The 24,422-nt window shown below is 34.2% G+C and overlaps 1 protein-coding gene across 1 annotated transcript in view; it reads left to right on the forward strand.

Moving 5' to 3' along the window:
* The window catches only part of LOC117173266 (protein O-mannosyl-transferase TMTC1-like), a 1,004,108-nt gene that overhangs the window by 411,542 nt on the left and 568,144 nt on the right, over positions 1-24,422 (forward strand). The gene's annotated exons all lie outside the window — the stretch shown is intronic.

The following is a 24,422-nucleotide window of genomic DNA, read 5'->3' on the forward strand; positions in this document are numbered from 1 at the left end:
ACTTGCGGGAAAAATGCAGAAGGCGGTTGTCCTTGGGTCGCTCCGTGCTCTTAGGGTCCACGAGGCTTTTGCTGGATCGTCGTATTGATTCCTTTACAGACTTGTTTGACGATGATACTGAAAATATTGTTTGTTTTTACGTATTTCCAACGGCTTAGGAGATCCTTCTAGGAAGTTAAAATTTTTATTTTTGTGAAGAAGATTTTTAGGGGTTATATTTGTTCAGACCCGCAGATTCTGAATATTTTAATTTGAAATAACTATTTTAATAATTACAAATTTTTCATTTAACAATTTTATTCCCACTTACGAGTCAAAAATGGTCTAACCATCTTAGTGAAGACAAGGCTCGTCTTGAGACAATTAAACGCCGTTTACCTGTCGTGGCCATAAAAGTAAGACGAAGGCCTAGGTTTCGACTCAGTTCTGAGATGCAGCCAGACACCAATATCTTGGAGACGAAATCAAGGTATTACCTAGTCGAACTCAAGTCGAATCATTTTTACCCGGGCCTCCACGATACTTTATTACTCCGGGTTGAGCATGGGTTAAGATTCTGTTTCTACGCTGTACGAATTAATTATATTCACTCAGAATGCACTACAGAACCTTTATCTCAGTCTATTTTACTCTGAAGTAAAATATACGGAGTTGAATGTATTCAATACTGGGTTGATTTTATACTCCCAAAAATAGCACGCTCTACTCCGCTAGCCATTTACTCCTCAAATTTTTAAAAGTTTATATTTTGACCAATAAAGATGGCTCTTGCGGCGGGGAAGGACCAATTTATTTTTTTAAGGGGTTAAATCCAAGAAATGTCAATAAATTTAATTTTGCCGTAATTTAAAAGAAGGTTCATTAGAAAAATCAATTGATATTGAATGAAATGAAACAAATCAATTGATTTAGTTTGATTTCAAATTATCAACTATTGCTAGAGTTTCATTTAAACTTTATGTAGATTTAAGCAAATAAAATGTTCAAGATTTGAGAATTTGCTTGGATATATAGTAATTGATAGCGTGTGGAATTTAAGAGACTTGATTTACTTACTTCAATAATCGGAACAGTCAAAACTAAGGTGTTCATAAGTAAATAATTGATTATGAATATTTTAAAATGTTTATTATAATAGTATTATTAACTAACTCTGCGTATAACGAATCCCCAGTTGGCAAAAGTGTATCTTGTCGATCTTTTTTCAGCTTATGTTAACTTATTACGCGTATATGAGTAAAAAATGAGAAAAGTTTTTCAAATAAGTGCAGTTTGGTTCAGCTTTGATAAAATTATATTTAAGCTAAAAAAATTTCCTTTAGACTTCGCTGAGGTATCCGAATTCTGGGGTGCCAATAATTGTCTATAATACATAGTTTGTCAAGAAAGCAAGTTTTCAAATATAAATTTATTAAATTTTTTGTATTTTGATAGTAAAACTTCAGTAAATTTATTTACTTTTAATAAAAATTTTATTACTATTTAGTAGTATACATTATCTCTCAACATTAAATGGAATTTTTCTATTAAATTATGTCGAGCGGTTATTCATTCTCTATTAAACTCTGAAAAAATCAAACATTTTCGAGTATTTCAAATTATTTATTTGACAAACGCGTTGACAACGTTCTGGCTCGTCGCCTCGTCGAGACTCGTCGATACTCGCTCCTTATTTTGCTTATTATATCCTAATTCATTGCCACTTGATTCTTACTTCTAGCTGTTTTGTGAAATTAATGTAAATAATATTATTTTCAAATTGGGACCTTATTTTTGATATATTCTTAATGTCTCGTTACTTTACTTATTTGAATATATTTCCGTAAGTTTCAAATTCTTATTCTAACTTAAATATTGATACTTGATACCATTTCCATCATATTCAACATTTCTTCACTTCAAGATTTCAAAATTCTTCAGCGTAAAAAGTTTGAAGAGTCTTTAATGGTTTCCCAAGCTGCGAAATGCTAAAGCATAAATTCTAAAATTGTTTCACTTTGCCGGCTTCCAATGTCTAATTGAATTGGTAATGAAAAATTTTAAGTATATTCATGATGGAAACTTAACGATCTTTAACACGTTTGTAGTTTGTCAATATAGCATTTTAATTAAAAAATTAAAGTTTTATTTTAAACTTCCTAGAACTAAATTAAGTCTTTCAATTTGTAATTATACATTATAGAATGTTTCATTGGGTTATTGCAATTGCGTACCTATCTTGGAAAATGGAAATTGCTATATTGCTGAATAGATACGTTTCACCACTTTCTTTCTTATATTGCTCCAACACGATACGTTCTACTTAATATTGTTAGAGTTTAAATATTTCAGTTTTTAGTTAATGAGTTGAACTTTATTTCCAAATACTTTAAATTACACATTTTATCGATGAGGACTTTTACATGTTTTAATTTTCCTTACATGTAAAGGACCAGTATTTGAATTATTGGTTATTTTAATTTCTACTTATAATTTTTTTAATAAATCTTTTAATTTTAAGAAACAGTAAATACCGAGGCTGGACGATTACAAGCAGGTTTTTCTTCTTTCGTTGAGTTTTGGCAAGTTTCCCGAGGGCTTTCCCCTCTTTGTCTAATTCATAAACTAGTATTTAAATACACAACGTTCCAGGGTGGCCGCAAAACGTAATTGTCATAATTCGTTGTCTTTATTCTGATTATTTCTTGACTAATCTTTTTTTTTGTCTGAATATCGTTATTTAAAGACCGGAGTTTGAATTTTGTACATTTTTAACCCTCGCATGCACCTATTTATTTTTTGCCATCTAACCCTACAGTGGGATACAATCGTTCACCAACTTTCTCGCTCACGTAAAACACTTCCCATAAGAGAGAATACGATTCATTTATACACGAATCTCGTAGCTTTTTAAGAACAAGGAGAATGCTGTATCATAAAGTTAAATTTATGATATATGCATTATTGAAAAAATGGTTTAAAGGGACAAAAAGAAGCGTGTGCTAGCTCAGGGTCAGAAATTGCATTTTTCGTTGGGTACATTTGTACAGCAGTGCTTCTAACCCAAAAAGTGATAAGTAAATTTGAACTAATTCAGGATAATTTTATATAAGATTAGAAAGCCAATTCACGGTAAGTTTAAAATAATTCAAATAAATTTACAAAAAAAAATCAATTGAAGAAACTCTACCGATTTCAGAAATTTTTTGTGAATTTGCAGAAAATTAAGGGAATTGAGGAGAATCCGATGATATTCATAAAAATGTAAGTCAATTGAAAAGAACTTAAAAATCTGATAAAGTTAATTGAATTCAGTAAGATTGACATGTGTTTTCAAAGATTCTAGGGAATTATCAATAATTTCAAAAACACCTAAGAATACAAGGTAAGTACAAGAGGTTTCCGGACAAATTGAAAAATAAATTAAAGAGATAAATATCCATTTCATTGAGTAGAATTATGTGAATTTAGGAGACTCCCGAGGGGTTTTAAAAACGTTAATTCAGGTGTTTACCTTCGCTGAAGTCACTTGAATTCACATGAACACACTGATATGAATTGAAGTCACTGCACAACTTTACACAACATCAGTCGACGTGAACCTGTTTTAAAAATGCCCTTGGATCAACTTGTTTGTTATCAATTTTTTCATCTATGTTTCCCATATAGTTTTTCTCTTAGTGGTCTCCTGTAAAAGGAGGTCCAATCAAGTCAGGCGGTTCTAGTTTTCCGTAGCTTAATTATTTTTTCACAATTTAGTGGCCACCTTGTTAGTTGACAGTAAGCGATTCAGTCCTATTTGAATTAGTAGAAAACTGCGATGTAAAGAAGGTAATGTGAGATGGTAGTATTTTATGTTCTTTTACGCCGGGGAGGTACTAAGGAAAGTGGAAAATTAAAAGATACGTATAATCCGAAGACTTGCAGATCATTAAGAAAATATTATTAACCCTTAGCTGCATAGTGGTCCGTATACGGAACACCTATCCCCTATTTTTATCTATACAACTTATAATTATTGGTACTTATAGACGTTTATAGACTTTTCTGTTAGCTAAGAGCTTTTTCGCTAATACTACTTGATTAAAATTAATATTTCATTTGTTGTTAGTTGGTTATAAATAAACAAATACCAAAAAAACGCGTTTCTTTCGGAGTTATTTATTTCCCACCTTATTTATTGGTGGATTTTGATGAAAATTGGAATCTAAGGGTTTTGAAGATCGCTGATTACGAATCTGCTGTTGGTTTGGAAAATACAAAATGGCGGATTCATAAAGACAAACGAAAAGCGTAAACATATAATATTTTGCGCTGAAAATTTTTGCTCGGGGGTACTTGGGGTCGCTGAGTACAAATCTGTGGACAGAATTTACATTTTTTCAAATTTTCTCCAACTTGGATTATGAACAATTAAAATTGTTTATTTCAAATTCATGTTGAGCAACCCCAAAAACCTCCAAGTAATTATTTTTAAAGCAAAGTATATGTTGAAAAAAATTTTTGATCCGCCATCTGGAATTAAAATATTAAAATTCTAGTGGCGGATTCGTGCTTAGCGGCCCCGGAAATCCCTTGAGTAAGAATTTTTATCGAAAAATAACCAATAGAAAAACTTGTGCATTAAAGGTTTAAATATATTTCCGGGTAAAAAAATTATTGTTACGTTGCGAGAACAGTTTGATCTCATCTTTGGACCCTAGTTATTACAATTTTGAAAATTTAATGGAGAAACAAAGTGATGCGTAGAAACATAAGGTGAAAATTCCAACGTGATTGCTCATATCACGTTTCAACATGCATGAGAAAAGGTTTTTACTCCTGTTTTTTATTTAAATGTTAAACGAAATTTCTACTTGACTGTATGTGCATACAATTTTTTGACCAAATTTTCTCAATTATAATAACTAAGATCTGATAGTGATTAGAGCAGACTGGTCTCAAAAGATAACATTAAGTTTTTAATCCAAGAATATATTTAATGAGGTATTTTAATGATTTGCAAGTCGTCGGAGTATATCTTTCAAGTATCTCCTTCAATTAGAAAATTACTAGAAATATACCAACGCAACTTGAAGACCTTACGAAATTATTAAATTGAACATGACAGATAGATAAATAAGCAAACAAATTAGGTGAAACTCGAATGTTGAACTGTAGAATTTGGGATAGCAAAATACATGGGTATTTAACTAGCAGAGCTTCTGGGACTCTACTACATTTGGCAAGTGAGCTAGATTAGCTTTCTGGTCACGCACCGTATCCAGGAACGTCCCTAGCGTGATGGCTTGTGTATTAAGTGGGCGTATGTTGGTTTATTTTCTCATCGTTGCTTATGCTGCACCAAACTTGGCCGCTACTCCTTACCTGAGTTCGATTGCCTTGGACTATTTGCCTAAAGGAATAAGCATTGCAAAACAATCAGGTGAGATCAACAATCAAATCAATGGATTTAACGTGAACTTCCAATGACCACATTTTTACTAGAAAAATTTTTAATCCACGAACATAGACAATGACGTTTTTAAAATAAATTTTTTTTCAAAGAAACATTTCTTTTAATAATGTTCATTCGTATATAGTATGAAAATATAAAACTAATTAAATTAAGAATTGTACACTTAAAAGAAAATTTAAGTTAAAGTTACTAGATGCGTCTGGTTAAAAAACTTCTAGTTATTTTAATCCGAAATTATGGTTAATATGACTCGAAAATTCGAGTTAATGAATTCTGGTTAAAACTGTTCTGGTTAACATTTCTGGTAATAGAGGTGTCGCGATCTTTTGTCGATTTTCAGAAATCTGCCTTTTGTCTAATGTCATTTTTGTGGATGTGCCAATTGACTCTTTGGCGTAAATTTCCATTTGTCGAACAATATTTCCAAATCAGGCACAGATGCACGTCTTTCCGTATTAGGATCTTGTGTCGAGGGCCAGGAAAGTCGTGGTGTTAAGCGCCCGTTTGTCCTTCTGCAAAGTCTTTTAAGCGTGGGGGTCGGAAAGTCAGCACGTACACCCAGAATTTATCTGGTGATACGGAAATTCAGAACAAAAAAAGTCTTAACGAATAGTTTCAGAAACTGAACGCATCATTAATACGCTAGTTTTGCTTCGATTGTTGTATCTATCGCTATTTATTACTGCATATATTTTCCCATAGATTATAGGGAGGCGACATTGTAGCCTGGAGTAAGCGCAGGTAAATCACTGGGATCATCATTGATTGCTTGTAGTGGCCTTGAATTAAGACGCGCCTTGATCTGCGACAATACCGTTGAGATTGTCTCAAAAGTTAGAGACGAAGTTCCAATAACTCTTTTGAGATGATGCTTGGTAGATTTGACGGCGGCCTCCCATAATCCACCAAAATGTGGAGCTGATGGAGGAACGAGAAGCCAAGTGGTTTGATCCATGGCCAGAGCATCAGCGATGCCCTGCGAAGTGCGTGACGCCTGCGCGAAAAGTGCCCTCAGCTCAGCATCGGCTCCGAAGAAATTTGTTCCCTGGTCACTTATGAGAGTGGAAGGAATACCTCGTCGTGAGGCAAAGCGTCGACAGGCGGCTAGAAAAGACAGAGAAGTATAATTAGAAACTGCCTCCAGATGTACAGCACGAGTAGATGTGCAAAGAAAAACTGAAATGTAGCCTTTATATGATCTTTGCCCACGTCCAGGAGCTGCTCATATTCTTATTGGACCAGTAAAATCCACGCCACTATGAAGAAGAGCCCTAATACGCTGCACGCGATTAGAAGGAAGATTTCCCATGAGCTGCGTGGCAGTGGCAGCACGATGACAAATACATACCACACATCGCAGAATGCGAGACTTAACTACCTGACGACCCCTAAGAATTCAAATTTGACGTCTCATGGTGGCTAGTGTGAGCTGGGCACCCCCATGAAGCGTACGCTGGTGGCAACTGTCAACGACCAGATCTGTGAACGAAGACGTCGATGGCAAGATATATGGATGCCTCTCATCAGGACTGAAAACGGTATGTATAAGATGGCCACCAACTCTCAGCAGCTGCTGAACATCCAGGAAAGGGTTAAGCTTGATGAGTAGGTCACATTTGGGCAACTTCTCGATTTTTTCATTTAAAATATTGGAAATAGTAGAAGATAAATGGGCCCGCTAAAAGCTTCGAACCCAATACAATCCAGCCTTATCAAGATCAGCTGGCGTGAGAACTCGAGGATGCGCATGAAGACCTGAGCGATCAATGATTCTGCATTTTTTCAAGTCACTGTTGTATCGAATTCTCCATGCCGTCCCTCGAGTTAATTTCCCTAAAGAAGATGCACAATGAGCGAAGCGATCCCACATATGAGGATGAGAAACTGTCGTCTGGTGTGTGACAATACGTCGTTCCAAATCAGTATCGACGTCAAGATTTGAATTAAAGGTGGACCAAGGAAGACTGGTCTCTAAAAGCCGATCCGGAACAACCCACCAGAGCGAGTGAACCTCAAGTTGCTTGGCAGAGAGGCCTCCAGTAGCGCAGTCCGCGGGATTCTCTACCCCAGGTATGTGATGCCTGGAAGCATCTGAAAGCAACTGGAATGGATGTCTAAATTTATGATACACGATTAGCCACAAATGTATAATAACTGTAAGGAGGCCATCTCAACCTTTCAATCACATTCGTGCTATCAGTCCAGAGATGCACCCTCACATCTTCAAAGGAGAGAGTTTTCTGTGTATGGTGGGTAACACGGGCGAGAAGCTGGGCCCCACAGAGCTTTAACTTTGGAATAGATAATTGTTTGATGGGCGTGACCTTTGATTTAGAGCAAATAAGAGATAAACGAACGACACCTTGATGTGAGACGGTTCTCAGATAAGGAACAGCAGCATACGCCGCTTCAGAAGCGTCAGAAAATCCGTGAAGTTCAACCAGTCGAAGACCATTGAGATGGCCTAGCCAACCAAGAATCCTGATAGTATCTAGATGCCGAAGATTCTCAATCAGGCGAATATATCTCTTTGGTAGATTTCTTCTGGAAGTGGATCGTCCCATCCAATTTTGATAAGACAGATATTATGCATAAGAATCTTAAAGACTATGATGACTGGTGATATTAATCCGAGAGGGTCAAACAATTTTGATATATCGGATAAGACTTCTTTTGGTACAAGGTGCTATAAGGGTAGCTATGTTTGTAGGGAACGTCAGTTCATCTTCTGCTGACTGCTACGTTATTCCTAGAGTGTGAAACTCACCTCCGTCGTGCCATGAGCGAGACTGAGATTTCGCCTTCCAATTTTCAGGTACTCATTTCATGAGTTGCATCTTATTGGAAGCCCACTTGCGTGAACGACATCCGCCCGATTGCAACAGATTGATAAGTTCCTGTTGCAATTTTAAGGCCGAATCTACGTCTTCCGCGGCTGCTAAAACATCTTTAATATAAATATGACGGTGGAGAATGAAAGCAGTGTGAGGCCAGCGATGTCCTTCGTCCGAGACAGGTTGCTGGCTGGTGCGTAATTCCAAATAAGGCGATGAGAATAGTTCAAATGTAACGGTGGTTATCCGATTCTCACGGATTGGCTTATTTGTGGGGTCAAACCTCCACAAAATACGTTGGCAGTCTTGGTCGTCAGAATGAATCTTAATTTGAAGAAACATCTTTTCTATGTCAGCTGAAAAAACCACGGCAAACATTCGCCATCATAGTAAGATTTCTGAGAGTTCCGAGTTCAATTTCGGTCCAGTGTGTTGCTAGTCGTTGAGAGATGAGCTGTTTGGAGTTCGATGAGAGCCATTAAAAACTACTCTGAGTTTTGTGGTAGTACTTGTTTCCTTGAACACTCCGTGAAGAGATAGATAAACACGTGGTACACTTAGAAATAAGGTTGAATGTACTAATTCCATTTCGCCTAAAAAAAGATAGTCAGACATGAATTTAGCGTAGGCAGCACGAAGATCCAGATTCTTGAGTAGTCGACGTTCCAACTTTAGAAAGAGTAATTCAGCTTGAGTTCTGGAGGCTCCTAGTTCACTGTTAGGTCCCTTGAGCGGCAGGCGAACAATATAGCGTCCATCAGAATCACGAAAATGCGTTGTCTGATATTGCTGTTTACAAAATTGATCTGCGGCAGTCAGTAATGCAGATGCAGGTAGAGCTATTTCCTCTTGTTCCCAGAAACGTTGAAGTTGAATATATAAGGCGTCTTCTGTTGCACATGACATGCTGATAACTGGTTTGCTTTTAACCGTTTAACCTTGATCCTCATCGATTATCTTTATCTCCAAGTAGGAGATGGATAACTGAATTTGCACTAGGTTTCGGATCAGCAAGATCAAGTCCATTTAATTCAGACCAAGGCTGAGGGGCGACAAACCGGCGAGGTAATCGAAGACGCTGTGTGCGAATTTCTGAAATAAAATTGCCCTATTATCTCAGGTTACCTGAGAATTTACTAGTTGACATGCTGGGTTTCTATCGTTTCTTGAATTGTTGAGCGTGGAACATCCTAGAGGAGAAATGGGTTTGGAATCCATTTGTGGTGATGTTTCTGGGTCATGAATGAAGGTATGATGGCGACCATGAGAGGTACGACACACTTTATTAGAGCGACAATCTCAAACTTTATGTAGTGCAAAACAGTTATCACGTAAGCCTCTCGAACGGACAAATTCCTGATGCTGAGCAAAAGATTTAGCCTTAAATCCTTTGCAGAACGCCAAGTAATGAATCTTCTGAGAGAGGGTGCAGCTAACATAAGGTGAGGGTTTTTTGTCAGGATTTTTTGAAGTATTATGTGCCTTTGCGGAAGAATTCGATCTGTGATGTTTTGAAAAACTCTTCGAAGATGATGACATTGTTGTGGTTTGTGGACAAGTAGAATGGCTCATGGACTCATGTGCCTTGATTCGGGTCGTGAGAAATATCTTGAGCTGATCAAGCGTCTGTGGTTCCACTTCTCCTCCGATAGAGGTTTCCCAGTCACGACGGGAATGGTGATCAAGTCGCTGAACAGTAATGTAGGTCAACCAATCATCTAATGTTCCGACGGAGTGTCTAAGTGCAGTCAAGGCATCGATAACTTCTGTCGTTCCATGTAGAAGGTTCTTCAACTCAGAGGCTGATTCCGTAGATACCGACTGTAAAGAACATGAAGCGGCAATCTGAGGACTTACTAACAACTGAGTGTTTTTATATGTTTCCGCTAATAAATCCCATGCTCAAGTGAAGTTCTCGGCAGTACTGGGGATGCTGCTGATCAGATGAGAAGGTTCTCCAGATAAGCTTGTTTTTAAATAATGCAATCTTGCAACGTTTGTTGTTTTCTGGTTTTCCACGACAATTGCATTAAATAAATCACGGTAATTCGGCCAATCTAAATAATTGCCCGAAAATTTTGGAAGTTCGATCTTCGGAAGGTCAGGAACATGGCCGTGATTCACTTGTTGACAAGGGTCTACTTGATCATACTTAGAAGCTGGTCCCCAATCATAGACCTTCATTTTGTCCAAAAATTTACACAATTCGACTAAATAGAGTTCCTCCGTTACACTGAAAATGTCTTTAGAGAAGTACGGCAACTTCTCATCGTCCTTTGTAAATAAGGAAAGTGCATCTTGATGCTTCTCCTGAAATTGTTCCCATTTTTTATCTAGATTCTGTATGAGAGCCTTGCATGCTGTATAAAATTTGAAGGACTTAATTTTTGAAAATTGTCATAAACCCATGAAATGGCACCGCTTAATTCCAATTGTTGGTAGATCAGTTCGTCAATTTCCTTTGTAATCATTTTGAATGGTAAGGAATGAATGATTCAAGAAAAATAACACAAAGAAGAAAAATAAATAATATTCAAGTCGAAGAGAGAATACAAGCGATTATTTCCTTCCTTCCATATGTAGATTCAAAGAAACAAGACATACGATTACTTCCTTCTACTCGTAGGTGGATCGAATTTGATTCGATTCTCAGGTATCAAAGAGAGAGCACCTGTCCGTGGGTGCTGTAAATGTATACCTTTTAAATTTTTCTTGCCTTGATAAGGATACTGTACGAGTACCGAAACGTATATTACAATAGGATTTTTGTTTTTGTTCGTTCGTTGTGGTCAAAATTTGGTCGTTGGATTCCTGTTTTTTTCAACAGGATTTTGCATCAATTTGATTATTGGACGTTAAATAGGATTTTTAATTTGGATTTTAATCCAATTTCGATTTCTGAAATTTTAATATCGTTTTTCAGCGTTACATACCGGTTTTTTGTATAAAAATCGGACTCGAAGGATCAATGTTTCCGATTAGAGTCGAACATAATGATGATCGCGAAATATTCAGTTTTCTTAATATGAACATAAGTTCAATTGTTTTGGTCATACGATCAAGTTGGAAATAAAAAGACAAGGAATATTCCGAGTCAGTATTTTAATTGAAATTTAAAAAATGACATCTTGCGACGTTTTAACCTCAACCTGTTGGTCACCATCAGGCAAATTATACCTAATACAAAATTGTTATAAAAAGAGTTGGCTAATTGTAAAAATTAACAATTTTTCAGAAAAAATTATGAAACAAAAGTCAATTTACCTCATATTATATACAATTTTAGAAACTCAAAATTGTGATTTGATAAGAAGAAGATTGAAACGGTTTTGATATCACTTCCGAATACATATTTTTAATTGGGAAAAAACCTCAAAAAAAACAAAGAGGCTCCAATAATTTAGGTTACATTTTTAAAATCAATTGAGCGAAATAACGATAGTCAAACGAAGGACAGCCAGTCAATAGTGACATTAAACTAAACACGGGTTATGTTGTACATATAGTACAAAGATTCCAATATAGAGGGCCTAATTCAGCTTCAACGAAAGTAGCTAAAATCTTTATATTATCAAAGTCGAAATCAAAAGGGTCATCAAAATTCAAAGAGTGTTGTGACAAACCTGTGTTTAAATTTCCAATCTTGCATTCTGTTTACTGAGTTGGCAGTGACTTGGTAACAGAAGAGTCATTTGTCTCATCTCTAACTACACTGAGTAGTACAGGTGAGTCCTTTCAAAAGCACAATTTGCTGAATCTAGATTTAACTGATGTTTTCGGTTAAAACACGAAATTAGATGGAATTAAAGATATCTTCGGGTTTTTACAAAAAAACTTGGTTACGTCGCGTTTTAAATAATTAAGATTAGTTTTGACAAATTATCTTGGTAATTTCGCTTTTCATCTAGTTAAAGCTAGTTTTCATTGAATTTGAATTAATACTGTAACATATATACATGTTTAATAAATAAGTGTACACTTTTCTATTGTAAATGAAAAGGTATTGATATGATGTAAAATAGGACTTCATCGGTTTGAATCAAATCTTCACTTTTGGGTTCCCTGAGTCAGAATAGAAGATTTTTCGAAGTCTATATGTTTGGCTATAGTCTCCATTTTTTAAGGGCGATAGGTTTTGAAAAAATGGTTAGAATGCATTGAAATTTGGAACACTATTTTAAGGGCAAAAAAGAGAGGACTCATTCATGTACTAGCTATTTTTGACTAACGGTTCTAGTTTAATTTAACGAAAAATGATTTTAATAAAATTAAAACTTAAATTTTCTGGCCAACATAGGACAGTAGAACTACTGGTCAGCTACCAGATAATTGTTGGCCTAGCGTCAGTCATTTACCGAGGAATGTATACTAAGGACTTGAATGGCCTCTAATTTGGAACAAAAATACTGTTTACTGTATCAGCGTTAACTTTATATGAACCAAAAACATGGAATGATAGCCAATTTATAATTATATAACTCGCCAGTTACCAGTGTACTTTATTTTGACTGTTATGAAATCTATTGAAATATTTTCTTGCTTTGCAAGGCCGCCTTTGAAGACCTGCTTTGGCAGTTATATACACGTTTTCGTGTAGACGGAGGTTCAGAAAGTTTGGGTGGGCAGTTACATAGGGATGATATGTTGTTGGCTAGGTTTGGCGCGAAGTTAGAGAGGTTGTGCGGGTTTTTAGGTATAGTCTCGACTCCTCACACGGAGGTGGCTATTAAGACCTTTTATAAAACGAACATTAAACAACACTTAATCTAAACTATGGGTGGTTCGGAACCCACATTAAACTGTAGGTCCCCCTTCCACTACCAAATAAGTGTGTGGGGGTGTGTAAAGGAATAGAGAAGAAGTTGCAAAAAAATGTAAACCCTTAGGGGACACATTAGAAGCTTCCATTACACTTAATTTAAACTATACATAAAATGAGTTGCAATAATATTTTTAACAACTTCCGGGTGTGCGCCGAACTGTATAAAAATAGATTAAAGTACGAGTATTTTTCTTGAGAGGCTTTCTGCAGTTTTTTTTCGATCCTTCTTAATTTATATTTTTTTGTGCTTCAGGCATGAGACATAAACTTTAATCGCCTCGGATCTAAAATTTAAGGTACATTGGCGATTCTTGCTCATTCATCTTGTCCCGCGAATCGTGTAACAATTGTACAAAGAGCCTCGATTCCTTATAATCTGACAGGTGGTAAAAGCACCACTCTGAGGTACGAACTTTATACTTGACGATTGAGTAATTCGAGAGAACATTGCAAAAGTTACGATTTCGTTAGTGTAAACTCGAAAACTATCCGCCTGCACTTTCTGTAAAACTTATTAGTTTATAGGAAGACTGGAAGGGTTAATTCAGTATTCACATTAGGAATAGATTACTAACTAATTTGCTCTTTATTTGGTATCTCACATTATTTTATAGCATATTTCCATGCATATTAATCATTTGAAGGAAAGAATGATTTGATAATTCAAATCAATCGAATAAGCTGAAATGTCGTCGCTTTTGCCAATCCTTCGTGGACAAGACAATATATGGTAACAAGAAGAATATATGGTATAATCCCTTATTTGTTGACATTCTGTGAGGTGCTGACTATATTCGAAGGTTTCTGTCAAATGACGGATCATTGAGAAATAGAATGATTCTGGGTGTTTCAGACACGCTTGTTTTGATGTTAGAATTTGATCGTATTATTGAGCTTTATAGGAGAGTTACCATCCAAGCATTTGCCAACTATCATCTTGGTTACTGTTGCCCCGATGGTGAAGCCTCAGGTCTTTAGTAAATTTATTATATTTTTATCCTGAATTAAGTTTAATTTTTGAAATTACTTGATAGAATAATATTATTTCTACCAGAATATAATATTTTAATTCAGTAAGTATTTTAATTAATGGTAAAACTGTTGAATTTCTGCCTGCGAATTTTCTATTCTTCAGTTGTCAAAAATTGTATCTGTTTAATTTTTGTCCTTCAGTATATACTTACCAGAATTAAGTCTATAGCACGATTTCTGTGACAAAATAGATTATTGTATTCAAAGATAAATAGCACTGGTTAGGGAAATATGGGAAATGAAGCAGCTTTAAAATAAAAATAGATGAAAAATTTTTTTTTTAAATTATACAATTTTAAGCGATTTGAATTGTAAGCCATGTTTCAAGAAACTAAAATTATTTTTTTTACATTAATTTATCGGGCTGAAAGATGCTTGATCGATCAATGTTAAGAATTACAAACTTGAGACTATTTGCTAATTTTCAATACTTCAAATTTATTTATACGGAATTTGACATGCAAGTTTTAAATTTTAGAAAATTGGAATTGTTATCTTTTCCAAATTCGAGTTAAAAAATTGTAATTTTTAAGGCGTGAAATGTAGTGATCATCAAGAATAAATGCTTTTAATCACAATTTTTATCTTAAAATACTTTTAGTTTTTGTTAATTTTGATGCTCATCATTTAATGATTAGGAATAGTTAGTTTCGATTTTCTAAATCTTCTTAGTACATTCAGTTTTAATTAAAAAATTTCTGTAATTGGCCATTTGAAATTTTCTCATATTTTCAATTATGAGCGCATTCTACATGAATTTACACCATTTCTAAAGCTTGAATTTCGAAGAGTTAGATTTGTGTGGCTTACAAATGAAAGGTTTTTCATTTCAAACAGTATTTCGAACTTTTCAATGTTTAAAGTTTTTGGTTGGAATTTAAGCAGTCTCACATTTAAAATAATGAATTCAAGATAAATATCGGACGTTTTAGTTTAATTTTTATGGCATGTACATATTTAAATTTGTAAAATGTGCAATTTTAGTAACCGGTTATTTCAAATTACTAAATTTAAAAGGCTTCTTACATATTCAATATTTCACATATAAAATTGTTCACCGTATTTACTTGAAAACTATTTGCAATATTTCTTGAAAATACTTTGATAATGAAGAACAAATAAATAAATTAAGAAGGCTTAATATAAACGTTTTATTTTTCCCTTCAATCTGGCAGTCTATGTCGCGAAAGTAATGGTGACTAAATTGATTCGGATTAGCGATAAACACGAAGCATTACGAATGACGCGACATTCAATTTCTCTCACTCATCCCCATTTGTATGATACCAGAGGAAACGGGGAAACCATTTCCGCGCTGCTTATTTTCAATCCATTCCGATTATGGGGGCGTGGTTCGTCGATCGCGTTACTCGCTGCTTTTGATGTTCTCGCTCTGCCTATATCTAAAATTAAAATCAAACAAATTACACCGGAAGTAGCGTCTAGCGTTCAATCGTGGGTTATCCCATTGCATATCTCTGCATTTTTGCGTTATTAATTTCATCGAATGATCGGATTTAAAACAGTGAAAATGAGCATTATAGCTACACATTCTGGGTTTCAAACGAAAAAGCGAGAAAATGCCCTAAAAGAATATGTTTCTGCTTATTATCTTTGTGCAATGCTTCATATCATACTATTGAGCGAGAACGTTGAAGATGTGATGTGATACATCGGTGGTGCTTCCTGTTACGTTAGAAGTTCCTTGACGTAAATGATATGGCATTAGTGATATCAGCTGTTTACTGTAACGCTGTTAGTGAAGTGATATTTTAAAGAAAAGTACTTAAAGGTATCTGATATAAGTTTCAGAAATAAAAAGTAGATGTAACATGTCTTTTTATTAGATATAAATTCAAAAACATAGGCATTATTGCAAAATATTTTGCATGGGTGGTTTAGCGACAATAATTGTCAGAAAAAAGCGTTACCAAAACAATAATCAACAAAACATATATGTATAAAATATTTAAATCTATAAATGATTAATTCTCTGATCAGAAATTGTTTAGTATTTGTTGGAATTTTGTTGTAAGGTTATCCTGAATATTAGAAATGTTTGCACACTTCGCATTAAAATTGAAGATAATATATAGAAAAAGCATAGACAGATATAAAAAAATCTGCATATTTTTGTGGCCACCGGTCTCCTAAATAGATAGCAAGCATATAAATTTGAAAATCTTAGGAAATAAATTTTGTCGCAAAAGCTTTATATATTTATCAGAAAATTCGGAATTATTTATGGGGCTGGAAGCATCCTTTCTTGGCAGGATCGATTGTTTCACTTAGAACTCCCTCTCATGGCTTTTTATTCTCTTGGGGGAAACGAGAGTCGAGAATGGATTCACGAAGTCGTAAATACTTGCTTCAATCTGGGGCGGGGGTTTCGTTTGTGTGAGAGATGGGACGGTCGTATATCGAACAGGTTATTTTCTTCCATTCACCTTTGTCGCTCCAAGGTCTCCCACCATTGCTTTTATTTGTGAAGCAAACGAATAAATCTGAGAAGAAGCAAGGACCGAAACGAAGTACTGAGTTTTCCGTTGTGGTTGCACAAACTTGCGCGTACTAGCTTCCGGTTGTTATCCTGCTGTTCACGGATCAGGGAGTTCAATCCGGAGAGAGGAATCGGAACTGGAGATTGCGGTAGGTGAGACGATACGATACGGTGACAAAGGAATTACGATATGTACCCTCGTGGAAATTGAAAAAGTAAAGGGCATTGTACAGGAAACTTTCGAATATTACGGGAAAAAGAAAACATGTATTATAGGATTTTCGAGGCGAAACCTTGATACCTATGGTGTGGGGTGCGTTCACCCCTCTGAATACCTAAAAAAATATGTGAGCTGCCATTCATATTTTGCATAAAGTAATAGCTTGCTTGAACCTTTGCAAAGCTGATTGGGAAAACCGGGAATTAGCCTGGAAACATGAGCACCGGAAGAACCAGGGAAAAGCGGGGCTTTTTTCCAATTTGGGAATTTTACAGATTTCTTTTTACTACTGCAATAAATATTATCTCACTTTATGAAATATTTGGAAGATACTCTGATTTAAAAATGAAACGTTCCCCTTATACTATTTATTTATAAATTCGAAGCTTGTGTTAATAAATTGTTTAAATACTAATGTTTCTCTCATATTTAGGTACCAAAAATTCCTTTTTAGACACTTAACATAGTAATTTTATAGTTAACCTCAATTCATAGAATCAATTACTAATAATTGGCAATATAAGTTTATAATTTAGAGATACTTGAAGTGTTTCGCAAATAAACGAAAAAACAGTTTTTCGAGAACAACTTACTTGAAGTTGGAGTTTGCCGTAAGCTAACCTGATACATTTTTTTATTTAAAAAGTCTATATGATATTTTTGGTTCATATTCATATTTCTTGGTGGAAAATTCTGCTTATGAGCTGAATAATTGGTTATTTTGTTGAAAGTACAATTATCAAAAAAAATTATTTATTATGTTTGAAAGTTAATTTTTCTTAAATTTGAAATGTCTACTATCATATTTTAAGCCCAGAATGCATATCTTTTGCTAGCAAATTCTACTCTTTGGTGAAAAATTGCAGTGTTTTGTTTAAATCTAACAATTTTACTAAAGTAACATTTTTTGATCGGAAATTCAACTGTTTTGTATATAAATGGCATTCTTTTGGATTAAAAATTAATCTTTTCCTAGACGAATTGTCTTTTTGGTTGATTTTACATGTGAAACCTTAAGTCAAAGCCGGTATGTGTTAAAATAAAAAAATAAAAAATTAGGGAATTTTATTTTTCGGATTTGGAGTGAAATTAGGGGGATCGTTGCGCCTTAGCATGCAAAAAAATGTTGTCATGCATTTTTGGACCACCCTAATGTACACGCAATTATACCTACGCATTTAACACTGCACGTTAAGGCTTTTGTCTAATATTAATGTGTAGAAAAACATCTTTTGTAATTGTAATTGTGTTGAAATACTTGGAGAATCGGAATTTTCGCAAGTAGTAAAAAAAGTCTTAGGGCACCAAGTACTTAAATGTATTTGCATCAAGAATTCAAAAATATATAATAAAATTGAAAAAGCCCAATGTATACTTCCCCATGTTCTGACATCAAACCCATTATAAACAAATGTCGCAAGGATACTCGACACTCCCCGAGTCGAAATATAGCTTCTACTTTGAGACTCTTCAGGCTAATATTTGTAGGGGCTAAGGTTGTAAAATAGAGGATATTTCCATACGATTTTTGTCCCTACTTTAGCGCTCTTATTGGCACAAATTTCCAAATCTTCCATTTGGGGCGTCACAATAGAGGCTTAGTTTTTGTTTCTGATTTATCGGTCCACACTCTACCTTCCTGTACAGAATCAAATTATTTGATAAAAAATTAACAAAATAGAGGAAGAATAAGACATACTGACAGTTGCGTAAAGCTTCAAATTATTTTGCATACAGAAAAAATATCCATTAAATTTTATAGAACTAATCCTATAGTTGAGGATACACTGGGTAGTTTCATAAAAGTTAAAATCGTCTTTCTTTTACATTGCGTTAAACGAGTCCCGAAATTGTAGAGAACAGTTCTATAAAATCATAACCAATTTTTCGCCACAAAGAAATTAATCTTCTGTATTATTATATTATTACTATTATACTCTAATATTTGTTCACATGTTTAAGGACACAATTATTTACCATTACACAATCACTACACTATTTATAATCGCACGCTATGAAAGTTTTTATTCGCCGCTGGGGTTCGACGAACCCTATAAGTTTCGCATTTCTAACGCCTAAAGCCTCTCGGCTAGCTTAGCTTTAAGTATGCAAAAAAATCTGAAATATAACCTACAGCTGTGCAAGGGCATCTGAAAATTGTTGTGACCCATTCTGTAAAAAATATTGCTACGTTCATGATAATATATGTACTAAGATTTTAGATTTTAGAAATATTAAAAATTGTTATTGTGTATTTTATGTGCTTAATCAAGATTTAAACTTGATTCAAAAATATTTCAAGATATTTTAAAAGATTAAAAAAGTCAATATATATGTTCAGAAATTTAATAGATTTTAAAGGATTTCCACAAATTTCCGAATATTTCAACAGATTTAACAGACTATAAAGAATTCAAGAACATTATTCATATTTTAGAATTACCTTAAAATTTTAAAACTCATTTAAATTTTAGCAAATGAACAAATAACTCCTGTTAAATCACTTAAAACTCATGAAAATCTCTTCAAATACAGAAAAATATTTTTAGATTACGTGAAGATTCTTAAACTCTTTTGAATTTTTGAAAAATTATTAAAAATGTTAAACCTTATTAAATCGATTGAAATGCCAGAAAATCCCTCAAAATGACTAAAAAACTGTTGAACTCATTAAAAGTATTTTCAAGTCTTCACAATCTCTTGATAATTCTTGTACTTTTTGGAATTCTTTTAAAATCTAATAAAATTCTCTAAACTTATTTGAAATCTTTTAAAATTCATTTATAAACTTTAATATTTTTTAATTCAAAAGAATTGTTAAATCCCGTTAAATTATATTGAAATTTCTTAAAATCCTTTTGAACACTTGGACATATTTTGTAATTACACAATAATACATTAACCTTTTTGGAATTTTTTGACATTTTTTAGAATCATTTTAAATAATTTGGAATCTTTAAAAACGTGTAGAGCCCAAAGGGAGATTGAGGAATATGTCAGAATATTGGTTAATATTTCGGGATATTTCGGAATATTTTGAAATATCAAAAATATCTGAGATTAGAAAGAATACCCAGAATACCAAGAATATTGAAAGAATACATGTATGGGAATATTTAGTGATCATATGAGGAATATTGGAGTGATCGACCTCTCGGCACATAGAAATAAATTAGTTTAAAAATATGACATTTTAAAGAAACAATTCATTATTTTAAGTAAATGTTACATCCAAATCTTTGGTATATATTTATAACCATCGGTGATCGTATTGAGAGTGTTTACAAGTCACCTGTAATCAACGTCGCGTTTTTTTGGAGAATAACGTAGGAATAACAATCATCGCTGACCGAATCCATTTGAAATCAGCAGGGACCTACACTTAAAATCGTAGAATTCCTCGAGAGGGAAGTATGTTGTTTTTAAAAGGAAATTAGGCTTTTTCCTTTTTCATGTTTTTAAAATTTGAAGAAAATTGGTTGAATTTTGGAAAGTTTAATTAGCAATTTCAAAATGATTACTTTTCATGTAATTTAAATTAAACTAAAATAATTGAAATTTTAAAAGCTTTGATTTAAAAAAATTTTAATATCACAATTTTTGGTGAATATAAATTTTGTCAGTTCAAAATAAAACTCGAATTGTTTAAGTTTCAAGATTCTGGAGTCGATTTTTTTTCTTTTTAATATTTCTCATTTAAAATTATTACTTAGTTTGAGAGTTTGTTTAGTATAGTTAAACTTATTCTTTGATTTTATAACAATTCGCCTTATTAGCTTGAAAGTCAAATTACAATTTTGTTCTGCAATAACAATTTTAAATTCGAGAATCTCAGAAGCTTCAACCTTGAATGATTCAATTTAGTTTTCAATATAAAATTGTCAAATGTCGACGTTCTGAGGCCCTCTGAATACGAAAAACAGGTTTTTACTAATGCGCCTGCCCAAATATCTGCATGTATATCTGTATGTGAGCGCGATGACTTTAAAAAAAATTAATTTATTGGATTGGCCTTTGGCATACGAACATCTTTTTATTGGGTTAGTTCTAGTTGGTCGAAGACAAAACTCCGCTTCAAAAACCTTCAAATGTACTTAGTTTTCATGTTTACATGACCGTTTTTGCAAAAGATCAAAATTTTTATTACTTTAATTATGAAAATTTATTTAATGTTTAGTTTGGGGTGGCTCAGGACCATCCTCATTTATAAAATCCTGAAAATGCTGCCAGTTTTCGCGTGTCTCACAGTTTTCAATATGCACAGACTAGGTTGCAATAAAGTGCATGAAGGGGGACCTACAGCCCGAGTTACTGAGGCTAACATCTATTATTATAGAACTCTCATTTATAGACACCATTCCTATTCAATCTTTAGCTGCATAAAACAATATCGCCGTTGTGCATTCACAGGGAAATAAATAGAGCATTTTTTGCAGACAATTTGTATGTAAGCTTATAATTTATTATTATTTATAAATCATTAATGACAATAAAGTGACAAAAATCATATTTCTATAAGTTTAGCGCGTTTACTTCCATGTACAGAGTTCCATGTGTACAGTTTTAACTTGTAGACTTTAATGTGCACAGTTGAACGTGTACAGTTTAATTTGCACAATTTCAGCGTGTAGAATTTTCGAATAACGAAAAGTAAAATTCAAAAGAATTCATGTGCAGAGTTATTGTGTGTAGACTTAGCTGCGTAGACTTTAATGTGCAGACTTTAATGTGTAGACTTTAATGTGTACACATTTTTGACTTACTATTTAATGTGTAGACTTTTCACGTGGTGAATTGAGCGTGTTTGCTTGAATGTGTATACTTAAATGTTAAGACTTTCATGTGGTGCGATTAATGTGCAGATTTCATGTGCATAATCTCAGGTGGTGAATTAAATGTGTAGAGTTGATCACCTTAATATAATGTCTACACGCAATGTGTAGAGTTGAACAACGTGTAGATCCGATATGTGTAGTATCGATACCCAGCCAGGTTATACGCGGGGGGGGGGGGGCAGCATAACGTTATCCCCCCTATTTAAAAAATCCAAATTTAAATCACATGATCTTGAAGATCTTCAAATGCGCTCATATGAGATATAAAAAAATTTTGCGCTACATTGATAACCGAATTGTAAGCTATCAAAATGGGAGGGGCCGTCATTTTTCTAAACTAATCAAGTTTTTCCAAATTCCTGATACCTGTCTTTTCTAACTTCAAATGAGCTTAAATTCGCCACCACTAAAAAATGTTGCGCTACCTAATTAACAAAGATATCATATTTTGTAGGGGGGGGGGGGCAGTATAACGCAGGTGTTAAATCCTCAACAATGATGTGCAATATAAAGTTAAGGACATTGATTCATTCGTCTTCAAATGCGCACATATGCGCCATAAAATGTTTTTCGAAAATCTTGAAAATTGCCCACGATATGGAGGTAACAAAATTTTACGAATGGTCACCAAAAAAATAAAAAGTTTTCGATGCGCATGAATGAAGTGACTTTCCTATGGGGTTTCAAATTCGCTCATATGCGCCACTTTCGACATTGACCAAAACCCATAATCAACCCCCTCACTACTACTTGTTACAATCCACTATTCGATGATATCTCCAAAATAACTTAAATTGCGGTATAAAAATTTATAATGATATCTTCTTGTAGGTTTTTATATACACTAATATGCGCCACTTTCGAAATCGAAAAAAAACCACAATCAACCCCCTCATTGCCAATTGTTACCGATCCATCGCCCGTTTATATCTCTAGATAACATAACTTGCACTATACAATTTTATGAGGGGCTCTTTGTACATGATTTCAAATATTTTTATTATTTATTTGGAAATAACATTAGATAGTGGACCGTAACAAGTGATAATGGGGTTGTTGATTATGGTTTTTGGTCAAATTCGAAAGTGGCGCATATGAGCACATTTGAAATACTATACGAAGAGATCATTATAAATTTTTATATTGCAATTTAGGTTATTTGAAGAAATCACCGAATAGTGAATCGTAACATTTGGTAACAAGGGGGTTGATTATGATTTTTGGTCAATTTCGAAAGTGGCGGATATGAGCGCATTTGAAATCCTATACGAAGAGATTATTATAAATTTTTATCCTGCAATTTAAGTTATTTGGAGACATTATCGAATAGTAGAATTTAACAAGTAGTAGTGAGGGGGGTGGTTATAGGTTTTTGTCAGGTTTGAAAGTGGCGCATATAAGCGCATTTGACATCCTATCCGAAGCAATTTAGGTTATTTTGAGATTTCATCGGGTAGTGGATCGGTAGCAAGTGTTAATGTTGGGGTTGATTATAGTTTTTTGTTAATTTTGAAAGTGGCGCATATGAGCGCATTGGAAACCTCATAGGAAAGTCATTTCATCAATGCGGATTGAAAACTTTTTTCCTTGTCTGCCATCATTCGCAAAATTTTGTTACTTTCATGTCCTCAACTTTATATTGCACATCATTGTTGAGGATTTAACACCTGTGTTACACTGTCCACACCTCCAAAATATGATATCTTTGTCAATTAGCTAGCGCAAAATTTTTTAGTAGTGTCGCATTGGAGCGCATTTGAAGTTATAAAAGATAGGTGTGATGAATTTGAACAAATTTAATTAGCTTAGAAAAATCACGCCAGACACCCCCACCCCATTTTGGTCGCTGATACCTCGGTTATCAATGTGGCGCAAAAATTATTCTTTATAGCGCATATGAGCGTATTTAAATCCCCATCGAAAACTCCCTTCATCATTGCGGACTGCAAAATTTTTATTTGCTTGATCATCACTTTGTGAAATTTTATTACCTCTATATATTGGGCAATTCTAATGATTTTCGAAACAATTTGAGAAAGCATATGAGCCCATTTGAAACCCTATGGGAAACTCTCTTCGTCAATGCGAATCGCCAGCTTTTCATTTTGTTGGTCATCACTTCGTCAAATTTTGTTACCTCCATAACTTGGGCAAGTTTTAAAATGTTCAAAAAAAAATTATGGCGCATATGAGCGCATTTGAAGACGAAAGAATCCATGTCCGCAACTTTATATTGCACATCACTGTTAAGGATTTAATAACTGCGTTACACTGCCCCTCACCTGTGTTAAGCCCCCCCCCCCCGCGTAACATCTGATATACCTCCTACAGTTTTGTGGCGCAACAATTTTAATCGGTGGTGAATTTGAGCGCATTTGAGGCACAATTCAGTGGGCTACGGAAAACCCAAAAATTAGGAGTGGGGGAGGGCTGGTGTAACTGACCTGTATTCTTGAAGATACTAAATTATCTACCATCGACTTTGCGATATTACATTTGTTCAATTTTTAATTGATAAATTGACAAAGACAAAAAGGAAGGATAAACATCGTGGAAATGAATAAAACTGTGAATCTGTCCAATTGATAAAAGCTGAGTGAAAAAATCTCTTCGAAAATCATGACAGATGAAAATTTTTTTGACGGATTTACTGCTTGGTTCATTGCATTTGATATTTATGACTTCTTTTTTCTGCTTTACGATTGACGGAATACTCATATTTCAGAAAAGACCAATAAAAAA

Source organism: Belonocnema kinseyi, chromosome 5, assembly GCF_010883055.1.
Source record: "Belonocnema kinseyi isolate 2016_QV_RU_SX_M_011 chromosome 5, B_treatae_v1, whole genome shotgun sequence".
NCBI lineage: Eukaryota > Metazoa > Arthropoda > Insecta > Hymenoptera > Cynipidae > Belonocnema > Belonocnema kinseyi.